The sequence below is a fragment of the Scardinius erythrophthalmus genome, assembly GCF_964197995.2.
Source record: "Scardinius erythrophthalmus genome assembly, chromosome: 22".
In the NCBI taxonomy this organism is placed as follows: domain Eukaryota; kingdom Metazoa; phylum Chordata; class Actinopteri; order Cypriniformes; family Leuciscidae; genus Scardinius; species Scardinius erythrophthalmus.
In genome coordinates, this window is record NC_138242.1 from 33,762,703 (window position 1) to 33,785,013 (window position 22,311).

Genomic DNA, 22,311 nt, shown 5'->3' on the forward strand with positions numbered 1-22,311 from the left:
GCCTTCGTCCAGAGGTGTCGCCGCACTTGGACTAGAGCCCGTGAGACTCTTCTCCAAGCGGGGGGGCGCATGAAGGCCAAGGCCGATCGCCACCGGTCAAAGCCTCCCGTATACGTCGTGGGTCAAAAAGTGTGGCTTTCTACCAGAAATATTCCTCTCCGCTCCGTTTCTAACAAGTTAGCTCCCAAATTTATCGGCCCGTTTCCTGTCACCAAGATTATTAGTCCGGTGACAGTCCGACTCAAACTTCCTCCAGCGTACAGGAGAATTCACCCCGCCTTTCATGTGTCTAGAATTAAGCCTGTGTTTTATTCTCACATTAATCCGCCAGTCCCAGTTCCCCCCCCCGCCGCGACTCGTAGATGGGGAGCTTACTTATTCGGTACGTCGTATTCTGGACTCGAGACGGAGGGGACGCGGATTTCAGTACTTGGTGGACTGGGAGGGTTACGGTCCGGAGGAGAGAAGTTGGGTACCTGCTAGAGACATCCTGGATCACTCCCTTATCGATGATTACAATCGACAGGTAGGGTTATCGGGGAACGCCAGGAGGCGTTCCTAAGGGAGGGGGTACTGTCACGGTTCATGAATCGGCTGTCTCATTACTGATGTGTGTGTGTGTGTTGTGTGTGTGTGGGTGTGGTTACTCATTGTGGTGATCATTGTTGCCAGCTGTGTTCAATCCCCGTTCCCTTTATATGTGCAGTAATTCCCATCTCATGTTGTCAGATCGTTGTGGCTTCCCCGGTGTCGTGTCCTGTTCCCGTGTGTGGCTCTCATCTCCTCGTGTGGATTCCTGTCTTCGTGGATTTGCTTCGTTGTGTGTTCACGCGTCTGGATTGTTTATTGTTCCTGGTTCCTGAGCACGCCGTTCACCGCACACCATCACCGGGTTGCCCATTGAAGTCCCTGCGTCATTCCTACATCTGAGTGTTGTTCCCGACCTGTGTATTCTGACCTTTAAATAAACATTCTTTTACTTGCGATTGTATCCGTCTCTGTACTGTTACAATCCACTGTTCACAACCACTGTTCACAACCACTGTTCACAACCACTGTTCACAACCACTGTTCACAACCACTGTTCACAACCACTGTTCACAACCACTGTTCACATCCACTGTTCATAACCACTGTTCATATCCACTGTTCATATCCACTGTTCACAACCACTGTTCACAACCACTGTTCATATCCACTGTTCATATCCACTGTTCACAACCACTGTTCACAACCACTTTTCATATCCACTGTTCACAACCACTGTTCACAACCACTGTTCACAACCCCTGTTCACAACCACTGTTCACAACCACTGTTCACAACCACTGTTCACATCCACTGTTCACAACCACTGTTCACAACCACTGTTCATATCCACTGTTCACAACCACTGTTCACATCCACTGTTCACAACCACTGTTCACAACCACTGTTCACAACCACTGTTCACAACCACTGTTCAAAACCACTGTTCACATCCACTGTTCATAACCACTGTTCATAACCACTGTTCATAACCACTGTTCATATCCACTGTTCATATCCACTGTTCACAACCACTGTTCATATCCACTGTTCATAACCACTGTTCATAACCACTGTTCACAACCACTGTTCACAACCACTGTTCATAACCACTGTTCATATCCACTGTTCATATCCACTGTTCCCAACCACTGTTCACAACCACTGTTCATATCCACTGTTTACAACCACTGTTCACAACTACTGTTCATATCCACTGTTCATATCCACTGTTCATAACCACTGTTCATATCCACTGTTCACCACCACTGTTCATATCCACTGTCCATATCCACTGTTCATAACCACTGTTCATAACCACTGTTCATATCCACTGTTCATATCCACTGTTCATAACCACTGTTCACAACCACTGTTCATATCCACTGTTCACAACCACTGTTCATGTCCACTGTTCACAACCACTGTTCATATCCACTGTTCATAACCACTGTTCATATCCACTGTTCATAACCACTGTTCATGTCCACTGTTCACAACCACTGTTCATATCCACTGTTCATAACCACTGTTCATGTCCACTGTTCACATCCACTGTTCACATCCACTGTTCACAACCACTGTTCACAACCACTGTTCATATCCACTGTTCATAACCACTGTTCATATCCACTGTTCACATCCACTGTTCACAACCACTGTTCACAACCACTGTTCACAACCACTGTTCACAACCACTGTTCACAACCACTGTTCACATCCACTGTTCACAACCACTGTTCATAACCACTGTTCACAACCACTGTTCACAACCACTGTTCACAACCACTGTTCATAACCACTGTTCATAACCACTGTTCACAACCACTGTTCACAACCACTGTTCACATCCACTGTTCATAACCACTGTTCATATCCACTGTTCATATCCACTGTTCACAACCACTGTTCATATCCACTGTTCACAACCACTGTTCACATCCACTGTTCACAACCACTGTTCACAACCACTGTTCACAACAACTGTTCATATCCACTGTTCACAACCACTGTTCATATCCACTGTTCATAACCACTGTTCACAACCACTGTTCACAACCACTGTTCACAACCACTGTTCACAACCACTGTTCATATCCACTGTTCATATCCACTGTTCACAACCACTGTTCACATCCACTGTTCACAACCACTGTTCACATCCACTGTTCACAACCACTGTTCACAACCACTGTTCACAACAACTGTTCATATCCACTGTTCACAACCACTGTTCATATCCACTGTTCATATCCACTGTTCACAACCACTGTTCATATCCACTGTTCATATCCACTGTTCATATCCACTGTTCACAACCACTGTTCATATCCACTGTTCATATCCACTGTTCACAACCACTGTTCATATCCACTGTTCACAACCACTGTTCATATCCACTGTTCATATCCACTGTTCACAACCACTGTTCATATCCACTGTTCACAACCACTGTTCATATCCACTGTTCACAACCACTGTTCACAACCACTGTTCACAACCACTGTTCATATCCACTGTTCATATCCACTGTTCATATCCACTGTTCATATCCACTGTTCATAACCACTGTTCATAACCACTGTTCATATCCACTGTTCACAACCACTGTTCATATCCACTGTTCATATCCACTGTTCACAACCACTGTTCACAACCACTGTTCATGTCCACTGTTCACGTCCACTGTTCACAACCACTGTTCACAACCACTGTTCATGTCCACTGTTCATGTCCACTGTTCACGTCCACTGTTCACAACCACTGTTCATGTCCACTGTTCATATCCACTGTTCATATCCACTGTTCATATCCACTGTTCATATCCACTGTTCACAACCACTGTTCATATCCACTGTTCATATCCACTGTTCACAACCACTGTTCATATCCACTGTTCACAACCACTGTTCATATCCACTGTTCATATCCACTGTTCATATCCACTGTTCATAACCACTGTTCATAACCACTGTTCATATCCACTGTTCACAACCACTGTTCATATCCACTGTTCACAACCACTGTTCATATCCACTGTTCACAACCACTGTTCACAACCACTGTTCATGTCCACTGTTCACATCCACTGTTCACAACCACTGTTCATGTCCACTGTTCACATCCACTGTTCATGTCCACTGTTCACATCCACTGTTCACAACCACTGTTCATGTCCACTGTTCATATCCACTAGGGGTGGGGGAAAAAATCGATTCTTAGATGAACCGCGATTCGGGACGTGGACGATTCTGAATCGATTCACAAATGTCAAAAATCGATTTTCTAAAAAAAAAAATTCTAATAACGTAACATTGACGGAACGCAAAAGGCGGAACTCTGAAGCGGACGTGCACGTGCGCGGACAGTCTGTGGCGTGCACATAACAGAGACGCGCACATAACGGACGCATGATGGCTAAGCGCCAAATGTGCAATGCCAGTCACAAAAAGTTACATTTTGACTGTAAGTTACTCTCTGCAGATGTTCATTCACTTTCTTTGTATAAGCTGTTTTTGATTGTGGTATACAGCAAACATTTCAAGTCATAACTCTTTATTATTTAGTTGTGTACTATAAGTCAAGAGCGACTTTGTATGTTACTAATTATTCAGAATATGCATAAGTCCACAAGCATTATACGTTATGATAGCTTCTGGTACATAATTCTATATTTTTGAACGAAAACTGTTTGTGAATTTGCTACAGCAAAATGTTTTTTTTTGTATGAAGGATTATATTGCTAATTGGAAATAACAAGAGGATGTTGGTTAGAAGTCTATTATTAAATGCTACTATGCTAGAGATTCAGAATATGCTGAAGTTTGTATTAATTTACTACAAGTATGCTGCTAGTACAAGCACACATTTATTTTCCTGTTGGTTCTCAGCAATGTTGGGACATATGCTGGCAAATGTAACCTTACAGTTGACTTGCCAAATCACTTCCATTTGTTTTATTAATAAAATTAATATAGGAAGTATTAGAAGTAAGTTCGTTATGGTTCATCATAAATACTTTGCTTTAAAAGTACCAAGTAAAAACATTTTTTCGATGTTTTTGATAAAAGGCACTTCCCTGAGAATTGAACTTAATAAATGTGAAAAATACACTTTAATGTCTGTCATTATGTTTGTCATTCTGTATAGCAAAGCAGATGAGAGTAGATCATGATCAGAAACCTGATTAGAAATCATTATGAATAAAATCGAATTGTTTTGAATCGAAAATCTTTTTGAATCGAAAATCGATTTTGAATCGAATCGTGGCCTCAAGAATCGGAATCGAATCGCATCGTGAGATGGTAAAAGATTCCCACCCCTAATATCCACTGTTCATAACCACTGTTCATATCCACTGTTCACAACCACTGTTCATATCCACTGTTCATAACCACTGTTCACAACCACTGTTCATATCCACTGTTCATAACCACTGTTCACAACCACTGTTCATATCCACTGTTCACAACCACTGTTCACAACCACTGTTCACAACCACTGTTCATAACCACTGTTCACAACCACTGTTCATATCCACTGTTCATAACCACTGTTCACAACCACTGTTCATATCCACTGTTCATAACCACTGTTCATATCCACTGTTCATATCCACTGTTCATAACCACTGTTCATATCCACTGTTCATATCCACTGTTCACAACCACTGTTCATATCCACTGTTCACAACCACTGTTCATATCCACTGTTCATATCCACTGTTCATATCCACTGTTCATATCCACTGTTCACAACCACTGTTCACATCCAGTGTTCACAACCACTGTTCATATCCACTGTTCATAACCACTGTTCACAACCACTGTTCACAACCACTGTTCATATCCACTGTTCATAACCACTGTTCATATCCACTGTTCATATCCACTGTTCATAACCACTGTTCATATCCACTGTTCATATCCACTGTTCACAACCACTGTTCATATCCACTGTTCACAACCACTGTTCATATCCACTGTTCATATCCACTGTTCATATCCACTGTTCATAACCACTGTTCACAACCACTGTTCATATCCACTGTTCATAACCACTGTTCACAACCACTGTTCATATCCACTGTTCACAACCACTGTTCATAACCACTGTTCACAACCACTGTTCATATCCACTGTTCATAACCACTGTTCACAACCACTGTTCATATCCACTGTTCATAACCACTGTTCACAACCACTGTTCATATCCACTGTTCATAACCACTGTTCATATCCACTGTTCATATCCACTGTTCATAACCACTGTTCATATCCACTGTTCATAGGCCTGTCGCGATAGTCGATAAGTCGATTAATCGCACGATAAAAAAAATGAGCTCGATAATTTTTCCGGCCGCGATAATTCCATTTGCATGCTTGTTTGTTTTCCTCGTCTCTCTCTCTCTACCAAAGAGACTGGATGACCACTCTCGCTCGGTTCTTTAGCGTATAGGAGGAGTGAACCCTCTTGTTGTCAGTTGCATGGTCTTTGTGTGGGAAGGCGGCGCTTGTCAGTCACATGGTCTTTGTATGGGAAAGCGCCGGCGGCCGCGGGACTGTTTGCGGCTACTGCCGGGAGAGAGAGAAGACGCTAGTTGTGAGTTGCGACAGCGAGCCCAATCACATGAAAATGCATATCTATACCACAAATGTTATTTCTCGTGCCATTTATATGCCAAAAATAGTTTTTGCGTGCATATGATACACTCTTTATGGCGTGTAATACGCACGCACTCCTCACCCCTAATCCTAACCAAGTATTTTCAGTGCGTAGCATGCACGCAATAAAGTGCGTCTCTGTCTTCCCGACAGTACACAATCACTTGACAAAGTAACAGGAGTAACAGTGCAAAATTTGGGTGATATGGCTTGTTGAGGCTTTTTTTATTTGTTTACAAAGGTCCTAACTGTCAGTTTTGCCTGTTATGGAATGTATCACTATTTAATAATGTCTAAAGCCTAATATTTAATATTTTTTGAAGTGCAATTTTGTTTCATTTTTTTTTTATTAACAGACATTTATTTTGTTAACAGACACTAAGAGTCCATTGCTTTCATTGTTTTTGGTTGTTTTGTTCATTTTTTTGGATATTTAAAATGTTTTCCGTTTTCAATGTTTAATATTCTTTAGAAATAAAAGTTTATAGATCGTTGAAAAGGTGTACCTGCATTATTATGCCATTATAATTATATTAAATGAAAATGGTCTCAGTACGACAATATTATCGTTTATCGCGATAATTTCTTGGACAATTTATCGTCCAGCAAAATTTGTTATCGTGACAGGCCTAACTGTTCACATCCACTGTTCATATCCACTGTTCATATCCACTGTTCATAACCACTGTTCACAACCACTGTTCATATCCACTGTTCATAACCACTGTTCACAACCACTGTTCATATCCACTGTTCACAACCACTGTTCATATCCACTGTTCATAACCACTGTTCACAACCACTGTTCATATCCACTGTTCATAACCACTGTTCACAACCACTGTTCATATCCACTGTTCATATCCACTGTTCATAACCACTGTTCATATCCACTGTTCATATCCACTGTTCATAACCACTGTTCATATCCACTGTTCATATCCACTGTTCATAACCACTGTTCATATCCACTGTTCATATCCACTGTTCATAACCACTGTTCATATCCACTGTTCATATCCACTGTTCATATCCACTGTTCATAACCACTGTTCATATCCACTGTTCATATCCACTGTTCATATCCACTGTTCATAACCACTGTTCACAACCACTGTTCATATCCACTGTTCATAACCACTGTTCATATCCACTGTTCATAACCACTGTTCATATCCACTGTTCATATCCACTGTTCACAACCACTGTTCATATCCACTGTTCATAACCACTGTTCATATCCACTGTTCATAACCACTGTTCATAACCACTGTTCATATCCACTGTTCATATCCACTGTTCATATCCACTGTTCATATCCACTGTTCATAACCACTGTTCATATCCACTGTTCATATCCACTGTTCATATCCACTGTTCATATCCACTGTTCATATCCACTGTTCATATCCACTGTTCATAACCACTGTTCATATCCACTGTTCATATCCACTGTTCATAACCACTGTTCACAACCACTGTTCATATCCACTGTTCATATCCACTGTTCATATCCACTGTTCATATCCACTGTTCATATCCACTGTTCACAACCACTGTTCATATCCACTGTTCATAACCACTGTTCATATCCACTGTTCATAACCACTGTTCATATCCACTGTTCATATCCACTGTTCATATCCACTGTTCACAACCACTGTTCATATCCACTGTTCACAACCACCGTTCATATCCACTGTTCATATCCACTGTTCATATCCACTGTTCACAACCACTGTTCACAACCACTGTTCATATCCACTGTTCATATCCACTGTTCATATCCACTGTTCACAACCACTGTTAATATCCACTGTTCATAACCACTGTTCACAACCACTGTTAATATCCACTGTTCATAACCACTGTTCATATCCACTGTTCACAACCACTGTTCATATCCACTGTTCACAACCACTGTTCATATCCACTGTTCACAACCACTGTTCACATCCACTGTTCACAACCACTGTTCATATCCACTGTTCATAACCACTGTTCACATCCACTGTTCACAACCACTGTTCACATCCACTGTTCACAACCACTGTTCACATCCACTGTTCATATCCACTGTTCATAACCACTGTTCATATCCACTGTTCATATCCACTTTTCATATCCACTGTTCATATCCACTGTTCATATCCACTGTTCATATCCACTGTTCATATCCACTGTTCATATCCACTGTTCATATCCACTGTTCATAACCACTGTTCATATCCACTGTTCATATCCACTGTTCATAACCACTGTTCACAACCACTGTTCATATCCACTGTTCATATCCACTGTTCATATCCACTGTTCATAACCACTGTTCATATCCACTGTTCATATCCACTGTTCACAACCACTGTTCATATCCACTGTTCATAACCACTGTTCATATCCACTGTTCATAACCACTGTTCATATCCACTGTTCATATCCACTGTTCATATCCACTGTTCACAACCACTGTTCATATCCACTGTTCACAACCACCGTTCATATCCACTGTTCATATCCACTGTTCATATCCACTGTTCACAACCACTGTTCACAACCACTGTTCATATCCACTGTTCATATCCACTGTTCATATCCACTGTTCACAACCACTGTTAATATCCACTGTTCATAACCACTGTTCACAACCACTGTTAATATCCACTGTTCATAACCACTGTTCATATCCACTGTTCACAACCACTGTTCATATCCACTGTTCACAACCACTGTTCATATCCACTGTTCACAACCACTGTTCACATCCACTGTTCACAACCACTGTTCATATCCACTGTTCATAACCACTGTTCACATCCACTGTTCACAACCACTGTTCACATCCACTGTTCACAACCACTGTTCACATCCACTGTTCATATCCACTGTTCACAACCACTGTTAGTGCTGGGCGGTTTACCGGTTCATACCGAATACCGGTGTTTATTTTTGTTACGATATGAATTTTTAATAAACCGCAATACCGGTGTATGTCGCTTTAATCGGAACGCGGCGCTGCGCGACACAGTCTCACCCCTCATTTACAACACACGTCTGCGGCACATTACGGCTGCGACAAGGTTTTATTCCGTCCTCCACGCGGTGCATCAAAATAGACTAGGCGCCTATATTTAGCGAAGCGGCGCGGAGAGCCGCTTCTGGGAAGCTTCGATCTGAAACACAAGCATTGACTAGAATGGGCACGAGACGTGTGGGTGAGAGTCTTTTTTCTCGCGGCGCGCGTGTTTTTATACTGTATTAACGTATCTGAAGTGAACTGACGGTCTTTAGAAAAGTTTCTTTGTTATTACGATTGAATCTTTCTTTATCTTTCCTGATAAAGCAGTGTTTATGAGCGTTGCTGCTTTGTGTACAGCCGTTACCGGGGAAACCACTGTTTCTGCCGCTCCTAAAGCGCGTCCTGCTGACACCTCTTTGTAAACAGCCTTGCAAACCTGTATTATTAATATTAGTGTGGATTTTTTCTATAATATTCACTCATGACAATAAAATAGGGCATTATAAGTAAATCTACTGCAGTATTTCCTCTCTCACTCAGTAGAAAATGTGGTTAACACCCATCATGCTTGGAAAAAAAAAAAACCGGTAAAAACCGTGAAACCGGTATAATTTAGAAAAAAACCGTGATGTTGATTTTTGGTCAAACCGCCCAGCACTAACCACTGTTCATATCCACTGTTCATAACCACTGTTCACATCCACTGTTCACAACCACTGTTCATATCCACTGTTCATAACCACTGTTCACATCCACTGTTCACAACCACTGTTCACAACCACTGTTCATAACCACTGTTCACAACCACTGTTAATATCCACTGTTCATAACCACTGTTCATATCCACTGTTCACAACCACTGTTCATATCCACTGTTCACAACCACTGTTCATATCCACTGTTCACAACCACTGTTCATATCCACTGTTCATATCCACTGTTCATATCCACTGTTCATAACCACTGTTCATATCCACTGTTCATATCCACTGTTCATATCCACTGTTCATAACCACTGTTCATATCCACTGTTCATAACCACTGTTCATATCCACTGTTCATATCCACTGTTCATAACCACTGTTCATATCCACTGTTCATATCCACTGTTCATATCCACTGTTCATAACCACTGTTCATATCCACTGTTCATAACCACTGTTCATAACCACTGTTCATATCCACTGTTCACAACCACTGTTCATATCCACTGTTCACATCCACTGTTCACAACCACTGTTCATAACCACTGTTCACAACCACTGTTCATATCCACTGTTCATATCCACTTTTCATATCCACTGTTCATATCCACTGTTCACAACCACTGTTCATATCCACTGTTCATATCCACTGTTCATATCCACTGTTCACAACCACTGTTCACATCCACTGTTCACAACCACTGTTCATATCCACTGTTCACAACCACTGTTCATATCCACTGTTCACAACCACTGTTCACATCCACTGTTCACAACCACTGTTCATATCCACTGTTCACAACCACTGTTCACAACCACTGTTCATATCCACTGTTCACAACCACTGTTCACATCCACTGTTCACATCCACTGTTCACATCCACTGTTCATAACCGCTGTTCATATCCGCTGTTCATATCCGCTGTTCATATCCACTGTTCATATCCACTGTTCATAACCACTGTTCATATCCACTGTTCATAACCACTGTTCATATCCACTGTTCATATCCACTGTTCATAACCACTGTTCATATCCACTGTTCATATCCACTGTTCATATCCACTGTTCATAACCACTGTTCATATCCACTGTTCATAACCACTGTTCATAACCACTGTTCATATCCACTGTTCACAACCACTGTTCATATCCACTGTTCACAACCACTGTTCATATCCACTGTTCATATCCACTGTTCACAACCACTGTTCATAACCACTGTTCACAACCACTGTTCATATCCACTGTTCATATCCACTTTTCATATCCACTGTTCATATCCACTGTTCACAACCACTGTTCATATCCACTGTTCATATCCACTGTTCACAACCACTGTTCATAACCACTGTTCACATCCACTGTTCACAACCACTGTTCATAACCACTGTTCATATCCACTGTTCATATCCACTGTTCATAACCACTGTTCATATCCACTGTTCATATCCACTGTTCACAACCACTGTTCATATCCACTGTTCATAACCACTGTTCATATCCACTTTTCATATCCACTGTTCACAACCACTGTTCATATCCACTGTTCATATCCACTGTTCACAACCACTGTTCATTTCCACTGTTCATATCCACTGTTCATATCCACTGTTCATAACCACTGTTCATAACCACTGTTCACATCCACTGTTCACAACCACTGTTCATATCCACTGTTCATATCCACTGTTCATATCCACTGTTCACAACCACTGTTCACAACCACTGTTCATATCCACTGTTCATATCCACTGTTCATATCCACTGTTCACAACCACTGTTAATATCCACTGTTCATAACCACTGTTCACAACCACTGTTAATATCCACTGTTCATAACCACTGTTCATATCCACTGTTCACAACCACTGTTCATATCCACTGTTCACAACCACTGTTCATATCCACTGTTCACAACCACTGTTCATATCCACTGTTCACAACCACTGTTCACATCCACTGTTCACAACCACTGTTCACATCCACTGTTCATAACCACTGTTCATATCCACTGTTCATATCCACTGTTCACAACCACTGTTCATATCCACTGTTCATAACCACTGTTCATATCCACTGTTCATATCCACTGTTCACAACCACTGTTCATATCCACTGTTCATATCCACTGTTCATATCCACTGTTCACAACCACTGTTCACATCCACTGTTCACAACCACTGTTCATATCCACTGTTCACAACCACTGTTCATATCCACTGTTCACAACCACTGTTCACAACCACTGTTCATATCCACTGTTCATAACCACTGTTCACAACCACTGTTCACAACCACTGTTCATATCCACTGTTCACAACCACTGTTCATATCCACTGTTCATATCCACTGTTCATATCCACTGTTCATAACCGCTGTTCATAACCGCTGTTCATATCCGCTGTTCATATCCGCTGTTCATATCCACTGTTCATATCCACTGTTCATAACCACTGTTCATATCCACTGTTCATAACCACTGTTCATATCCACTGTTCATATCCACTGTTCATAACCACTGTTCATATCCACTGTTCATATCCACTGTTCATAACCACTGTTCATATCCACTGTTCATAACCACTGTTCATATCCACTGTTCACAACCACTGTTCATATCCACTGTTCACAACCACTGTTCATATCCACTGTTCATATCCACTGTTCATATCCACTGTTCACAACCACTGTTCATAACCACTGTTCACAACCACTGTTCATATCCACTGTTCATATCCACTTTTCATATCCACTGTTCATATCCACTGTTCACAACCACTGTTCATATCCACTGTTCATATCCACTGTTCATATCCACTGTTCACAACCACTGTTCATAACCACTGTTCACATCCACTGTTCACAACCACTGTTCATAACCACTGTTCATATCCACTGTTCATATCCACTGTTCATAACCACTGTTCATATCCACTGTTCATATCCACTGTTCACAACCACTGTTCATATCCACTGTTCATAACCACTGTTCATATCCACTTTTCATATCCACTGTTCACAACCACTGTTCATATCCACTGTTCATATCCACTTTTCATATCCACTGTTCATATCCACTGTTCACAACCACTGTTCATTTCCACTGTTCATATCCACTGTTCATATCCACTGTTCATAACCACTGTTCACATCCACTGTTCACAACCACTGTTCATATCCACTGTTCATATCCACTGTTCATATCCACTGTTCACAACCACTGTTCACAACCACTGTTCATATCCACTGTTCATATCCACTGTTCATATCCACTGTTCACAACCACTGTTAATATCCACTGTTCATAACCACTGTTCACAACCACTGTTAATATCCACTGTTCATAACCACTGTTCATATCCACTGTTCACAACCACTGTTCATATCCACTGTTCACAACCACTGTTCATATCCACTGTTCACAACCACTGTTCATATCCACTGTTCACAACCACTGTTCACATCCACTGTTCACAACCACTGTTCACATCCACTGTTCATAACCACTGTTCATATCCACTGTTCATATCCACTGTTCATATCCACTGTTCACAACCACTGTTCATATCCACTGTTCATAACCACTGTTCATATCCACTGTTCATATCCACTGTTCATATCCACTGTTCACAACCACTGTTCATATCCACTGTTCACAACCACTGTTCATATCCACTGTTCATATCCACTGTTCATATCCACTGTTCACAACCACTGTTCACAACCACTGTTCATATCCACTGTTCATATCCACTGTTCATATCCACTGTTCACAACCACTGTTAATATCCACTGTTCATAACCACTGTTCACAACCACTGTTAATATCCACTGTTCATAACCACTGTTCATATCCACTGTTCACAACCACTGTTCATATCCACTGTTCACAACCACTGTTCATATCCACTGTTCACAACCACTGTTCAGATCCACTGTTCACAACCACTGTTCATATCCACTGTTCATAACCACTGTTCACATCCACTGTTCACAACCACTGTTCACATCCACTGTTCACAACCACTGTTCACATCCACTGTTAATATCCACTGTTCATAACCACTGTTCATATCCACTGTTCACAACCACTGTTCATATCCACTGTTCATAACCACTGTTCACATCCACTGTTCACAACCACTGTTCATATCCACTGTTCATAACCACTGTTCACATCCACTGTTCACAACCACTGTTCACAACCACTGTTCATAACCACTGTTCACAACCACTGTTAATATCCACTGTTCATAACCACTGTTCATATCCACTGTTCACAACCACTGTTCATATCCACTGTTCATAACCACTGTTCACAACCACTGTTCACAACCACTGTTCATATCCACTGTTCATAACCACTGTTCATATCCACTGTTCACAACCACTGTTCATATCCACTGTTCATAACCACTGTTCATATCCACTGTTCACAACCACTGTTCATATCCACTGTTCACAACCACTGTTCACAACCACTGTTCATAACCACTGTTCATAACCACTGTTCACATCCACTGTTCATATCCACTGTTCATATCCACTGTTCACAACCACTGTTCACAACCACTGTTCATATCCACTGTTCATAACCACTGTTCATAACCACTGTTCACAACCACAGTTCATATCCACTGTTCACAACCACTGTTCATATCCACTGTTCATATCCACTGTTCATATCCACTGTTCATAACCACTGTTCATATCCACTGTTCATATCCACTGTTCATAACCACTGTTCATATCCACTGTTCATAACCACTGTTCATATCCACTGTTCATATCCACTGTTCATATCCACTGTTCATAACCACTGTTCATAACCACTGATCATATCCACTGTTCATAACCACTGTTCATATCCACTGTTCACAACCACTGTTCATATCCACTGTTCACAACCACTGTTCATATCCACTGTTCATATCCACTGTTCATATCCACTGTTCATAACCACTGTTCATATCCACTGTTCACAACCACTGTTCATATCCACTGTTCACAACCACTGTTCATATCCACTGTTCATATCCACTGTTCACAACCACTGTTCATATCCACTGTTCACAACCACTGTTCATATCCACTGTTCATAATAGTGCTGGGCGGTTTGACCAAAAATCCACATCACGGTTTTTTTCTAAATTAAACCGGTTTCACGGTAAATGACGGTGTTTTTTTTTTGTTTTTTTTTCAAGCATGATGGGTGTTAACCACATTTTCTACTGAGTGAGAGAGGAAATACTGCAGTAGATATGATAATGATATATATCTTATAATGCCCTATTTTATTGTCATTAGTGAATGAAAAAATCCACACTAATATTAATAATACAGGTTTGCAAGGCTGTTTACAAAGAGGTGCCAGCAGGACGCGCTTTAGGAGCGGCAGAAATAATGTTTTCCCCGGTAACGGCTGTACTCAAAGCAGCAACGCTGCTTTATCAGGAAAGATAAAGAAAGATTCAATCGTAATAACAAAGAAACTTTTCTAAAGACCGTCAGTTCACTTCAGATACGTTCATACAGTATAAAAACACGCGCGCCGCGAGAAAAAAAAAACACTCTCACCCCCACACGGCTGCGACAGCTGATTGCGCCCATTCTAGTCAATGCTTGTGTTTCAGATCGAAGCTTTCCAAAAGCAGCTCTCCGCGCCTCTTCGCTAAATATAGGCGCCTAGTCTATTTTGACGCACGCGTGTGGAGGACGGAATAAAACCTTGTCGCAGCCGTAATGTGCCGCAGACGTGTGTTCTGTGTTGTAAATGAGGTGCGAGACAGTGTCGCGCAACGCCGCGTTCCGATTAAAGCGACATACACCGGTATTGCGGTTTATTAAAAATTCATATCGTAACAAAAATGAACACCGGTATTCGGTTTGAACCGGTAAACCGCCCAGCACTAGTTCATAACCACTGTTCATCCACTGTTCATATCCACTGTTCATATCCACTGTTCATAACCACTGTTCACAACCACTGTTCATATCCACTGTTCATAACCACTGTTCATAACCACTGTTCATATCCACTGTTCACAACCACTGTTCATATCCACTGTTCATATCCACTGTTCACAACCACTGTTCATATCCACTGTTCATATCCACTGTTCACAACCACTGTTCATATCCACTGTTCATAACCACTGTTCACAACCACTGTTCATATCCACTGTTCATAACCACTGTTCATAACCACTGTTCATATCCACTGTTCACAACCACTGTTCATATCCACTGTTCACATCCACTGTTCATATCCACTGTTCACAACCACTGTTCATAACCACTGTTCACAACCACTGTTCATATCCACTGTTCATAACCACTGTTCACAACCACTGTTCATATCCACTGTTCACAACCACTGTTCATATCCACTGTTCATATCCACTGTTCATATCCACTGTTCACAACCACTGTTCATATCCACTGTTCATAACCACTGTTCACAACCACTGTTCATATCCACTGTTCACAACCACTGTTCATATCCACTGTTCATAACCACTGTTCACAACCACTGTTCATATCCACTGTTCATATCCACTGTTCATAACCACTGTTCATATCCACTGTTCACAACCACTGTTCATATCCACTGTTCATAACCACTGTTCACAACCACTGTTCATATCCACTGTTCACAACCACTGTTCACAACCACTGTTCATATCCACTGTTCACAACCACTGTTCACATCCACTGTTCATAACCACTGTTCACAACCACTGTTCACAACCACTGTTCACAACCACTGTTCATATCCACTGTTCATATCCACTGTTCATATCCACTGTTCATATCCACTGTTCATAACCACTGTTCATATCCACTGTTCACAACCACTGTTCATATCCACTGTTCATAACCACTGTTCACAACCACTGTTCATATCCACTGTTCATATCCACTGTTCATATCCACTGTTCATATCCACTGTTCACAACCACTGTTCATATCCACTGTTCATATCCACTGTTCATATCCACTGTTCATAACCACTGTTCATATCCACTGTTCACAACCACTGTTCATATCCACTGTTCATATCCACTGTTCACAACCACTGTTCATATCCACTGTTCATATCCACTGTTCATATCCACTGTTCATATCCACTGTTCATAACCACTGTTCATATCCACTGTTCACAACCACTGTTCATATCCACTGTTCATAACCACTGTTCACAACCACTGTTCATATCCACTGTTCACAACCACTGTTCACAACCACTGTTCAAATCCACTGTTCACAACCACTGTTCACATCCACTGTTCATAACCACTGTTCACAACCACTGTTCATATCCACTGTTCACAACCACTGTTCATATCCACTGTTCATATCCACTGTTCATATCCACTGTTCATAACCACTGTTCATATCCACTGTTCACAACCACTGTTCATATCCACTGTTCATAACCACTGTTCACAACCACTGTTCATATCCACTGTTCATAACCACTGTTCACAACCACTGTTCATATCCACTGTTCACAACCACTGTTCACAACCACTGTTCACAACCACTGTTCATATCCACTGTTCATAACCACTGTTCACAACCACTGTTCATATCCACTGTTCATAACCACTGTTCACAACCACTGTTCATATCCACTGTTCATATCCACTGTTCATATCCACTGTTCATAACCACTGTTCATATCCACTGTTCACAACCACTGTTCATATCCACTGTTCACAACCACTGTTCATATCCACTGTTCATATCCACTGTTCATATCCACTGTTCATATCCACTGTTCACAACCACTGTTCACATCCAGTGTTCACAACCACTGTTCATATCCACTGTTCATAACCACTGTTCACAACCACTGTTCATATCCACTGTTCATATCCACTGTTCATAACCACTGTTCACAACCACTGTTCATATCCACTGTTCATAACCACTGTTCACAACCACTGTTCATATCCACTGTTCACAACCACTGTTCATAACCACTGTTCACAACCACTGTTCATATCCACTGTTCATAACCACTGTTCACAACCACTGTTCACAACCACTGTTCATATCCACTGTTCATAACCACTGTTCACAACCACTGTTCATATCCACTGTTCATAACCACTGTTCATATCCACTGTTCATATCCACTGTTCATAACCACTGTTCATATCCACTGTTCATAACCACTGTTCACAACCACTGTTCATATCCACTGTTCACAACCACTGTTCACAACCACTGTTCACATCCACTGTTCATAACCACTGTTCACAACCACTGTTCATATCCACTGTTCACAACCACTGTTCACAACCACTGTTCATATCCACTGTTCACATCCACTGTTCACATCCACTGTTCATAACCACTGTTCACAACCACTGTTCATATCCACTGTTCATAACCACTGTTCACAACCACTGTTCATATCCACTGTTCACAACCACTGTTCATATCCACTGTTCATAACCACTGTTCACAACCACTGTTCATATCCACTGTTCATAACCACTGTTCACAACCACTGTTCATATCCACTGTTCATAACCACTGTTCACAACCACTGTTCATATCCACTGTTCATAACCACTGTTCACAACCACTGTTCATGTCCACTGTTCATATCCACTGTTCATTTCCACTGTTCATAACCACTGTTCATATCCACTGTTCACAACCACTGTTCATATCCACTGTTCATAACCACTGTTCACAACCACTGTTCATGTCCACTGTTCATATCCACTGTTCATTTCCACTGTTCATAACCACTGTTCATATCCACTGTTCATATCCACTGTTCATATCCACTGTTCACAACCACTGTTCATATCCACTGTTCACAACCACTGTTCATATCCACTGTTCATAACCACTGTTCATATCCACTGTTCATATCCACTGTTCACAACCACTGTTCATATCCACTGTTCACAACCACTGTTCATATCCACTGTTCATAACCACTGTTCATATCCACTGTTCATATCCACTGTTCACAACCACTGTTCATATCCACTGTTCACAACCACTGTTCATATCCACTGTTCATATCCACTGTTCATATCCACTGTTCATATCCACTGTTCATATCCACTGTTCACAACCACTGTTCACAACCACTGTTCACATCCACTGTTCATATCCACTGTTCATAACCACTGTTCATATCCACTGTTCACATCCACTGTTCACAACCACTGTTCACATCCACTGTTCATATCCACTGTTCATATCCACTGTTCATATCCACTGTTCATATCCACTGTTCATATCCACTGTTCACAACCACTGTTCACATCCACTGTTCACATCCACTGTTCATATCCACTGTTCATATCCACTGTTCATATCCACTGTTCATATCCACTGTTCATAACCACTGTTCATATCCACTGTTCATAACCACTGTTCACAACCACTGTTCATATCCACTGTTCATATCCACTGTTCATATCCACTGTTCATAACCACTGTTCATATCCACTGTTCATAACCACTGTTCACATCCACTGTTCATATCCACTGTTCATATCCACTGTTCATATCCACTGTTCATATCCACTGTTCACAACCACTGTTCATATCCACTGTTCATATCCACTGTTCACAACCACTGTTCATATCCACTGTTCATATCCACTGTTCATATCCACTGTTCATATCCACTGTTCATATCCACTGTTCACAACCACTGTTCATATCCACTGTTCATATCCACTGTTCACATCCACTGTTCATATCCACTGTTCATATCCACTGTTCACAACCACTGTTCATAACCACTGTTCATATCCACTGTTCATATCCACTGTTCATAACCACTGTTCATAACCACTGTTCATATCCACTGTTCATATCCACTGTTCATATCCACTGTAATAAAGCTGTATTGATGTGATTCACAATCAACAGAATAAATAAATGATCAAGAACTGAAATCATGAAATAAAGACTGATCAACTAATCCTGCATAAACTATAACATTAAATGGATGATTATGAACTTCATCTCAGCCTTGGATTTAAAACACTCATTATGAACAGATTTTTATGATGCAAAAAACCTTTACAAACTTAAAAAGATTTGAACACAAAGTAACACAATTTTTACAGTGTCTCTATACGTTACATGTACTTACCATAGTAACAGTAAATTCTGCATAATTACATGATTATCCTCAATCAAACCCTATAGTAAGTACATGTAGATAATTATTACGGTTACACTTTATTTTAAGGTGTCATTGTTACAGTGTAATTATATATTTAAAATAATTACACTGTAACCAACTTTGGTAACACATTTACACAGCATTACTAAACAATGAGCAGTGTATCTGTTACAGTTTGTTATGAATGTTAATATCATTACTATTATTGAGGTTTATTAAATTATATTAACTTCTGACTTTAATAATGTATTATAAATGCTCAAACATTGACTAAAATTAATAAATGCTGTAGAAGTGTGTTCACTGAAGTAGTTCACTATTATACAGTGTTACCAAAACTTTAAACTATTCTATTCAAATTTATTTGCACGATACAAATTTATAAACACTGTAAACACTACAGTAAACACTACAGTAAACACTGTACAAACTACAGTAAACACTGTACAAACTACAGTAACCACTACAGTAAACACTGTAAACACTACAGTAAACACTACAGTAAACACTGTACAAACTACAGTAAACACTACAGTAAACACTGTACAAACTACAGTAAACACTAGGGCTGTCAAAATTGCTCAAAAATGACGTTCGAATATTCCCTCTAAAAAACACACGAATATTCGAACTATTCGAACATCTGGTTGCGCATTTTGTCAATGACGCGCATTACGTCAATAACAGGACAAATTAATACAAAGAGACATAACTACTATGTATAGGTAGTTCATTTAAGTTTAAACATATTTGACAATGTATTACCAACACAAAACCAAGTAAAAAAATTAACTATATGGCCAAGACCGCAGACCTCACTCTCGCTCACTAGCATGCTCACTCTCTCTCTCTCGCTCTCTCTCTCTCTCTCGCGCGCGCGCGCTCGCCCTCGCGCTCACGCTCTCTCTGCGCATAACGGTTTAAATTAACAACAACAAGCACATGTTGAGTGCTGATCAAGAGTTTTGTGCAAGCAATTTAAGGTCGCGACTCTTGTCCCAAATATAGCAGGCTTCATTCAGTGATTGAAACAAATTTATTAACATTAATTAAAGTTTTACAGAACCGACATTGAACGCTCCGAGCGAGCTGTGCTGTGGTAAACATGGAACTTTTCTGTTTAACGTTAAATAAAATGAGGCACACAATTCCGAGAAATGTGACAACAAAGAACTTTTACCCTGAGGTTCATAAAAAATAAAGTGCTATTAAAAAAGAAAAAGGCTACTTACATTCTTGGTGCTTGTATTAAAAAAAGGGGGGGGAAAGGAGAAAAAACTGACTGCAATTTATTCCATTGTCTTTTTAGTGCACTGTCAACTTTCAGCAGTGACGCTGTGCTAGACAGTGCGACTCGTGTGACCTGTCCCTGATGTCTCAGGCAGCGCGCACGCCCACTCGCAAAGCAGACTGCAGCGCCTCTGCTTCCGCGGGCGTGTTTTTCCATATTCGAAATTCACATTCGAATATTAATTTTCACGTTCGAATTTCTGTTTTTTAAAACTATTCGAATATATATTCGAATTTAGAATATTCGTTGACAGCCCTAGTAAACACTACAGTAAACACTGTACAAACTACAGTAAACACTGTACAAACTACAGTAAACACTGTACAAACTAAAGTAAACACTACAGTAAACACTACAGTAAACACTGTACAAACTACAGTAAACACTACAGTAAACACTACAGTAAACACTGTACAAACTACAGTAAACACTACAGTAAACACTACAGTAAACACTGTACAAACTACAGTAAACACTACAGTAAACACTGTACAAACTACAGTAAACACTACAGTAAACACTACAGTAAACACTACAGTAAACACTGTACAAACTACAGTAAACACTACAGTAAACACTACAGTAAACACTACAGTAAACACTGTACAAACTACAGTAAACACTACAGTAAACACTACAGTAAACACTACACAAACTACAGTAAACACTACAGTAAACACTACAGTAAACACTACACAAACTACAGTAAACACTACAGTAAACACTACACAAACTACAGTAAACACTACAGTAAACACTACAGTAAACACTACAGTAAACACTGTACAAACTACAGTAAACACTGTACAAACTACAGTAAACACTACAGTAAACACTACAGTAAACACTACAGTAAACTACAGTAAACTACAGTAAACACTACAGTAAACACTACAGTAAACACTACAGTAAACACTACAGTAAACACTGTACAA

General features: G+C 40.5%; 1 protein-coding gene across 1 annotated transcript in view; it reads right to left on the reverse strand.

The window, feature by feature from the left end:
* The window catches only part of l3mbtl4 (L3MBTL histone methyl-lysine binding protein 4), a 67,527-nt gene that overhangs the window by 40,964 nt on the left and 4,252 nt on the right, over nt 1-22,311 (reverse strand). The gene's annotated exons all lie outside the window — the stretch shown is intronic.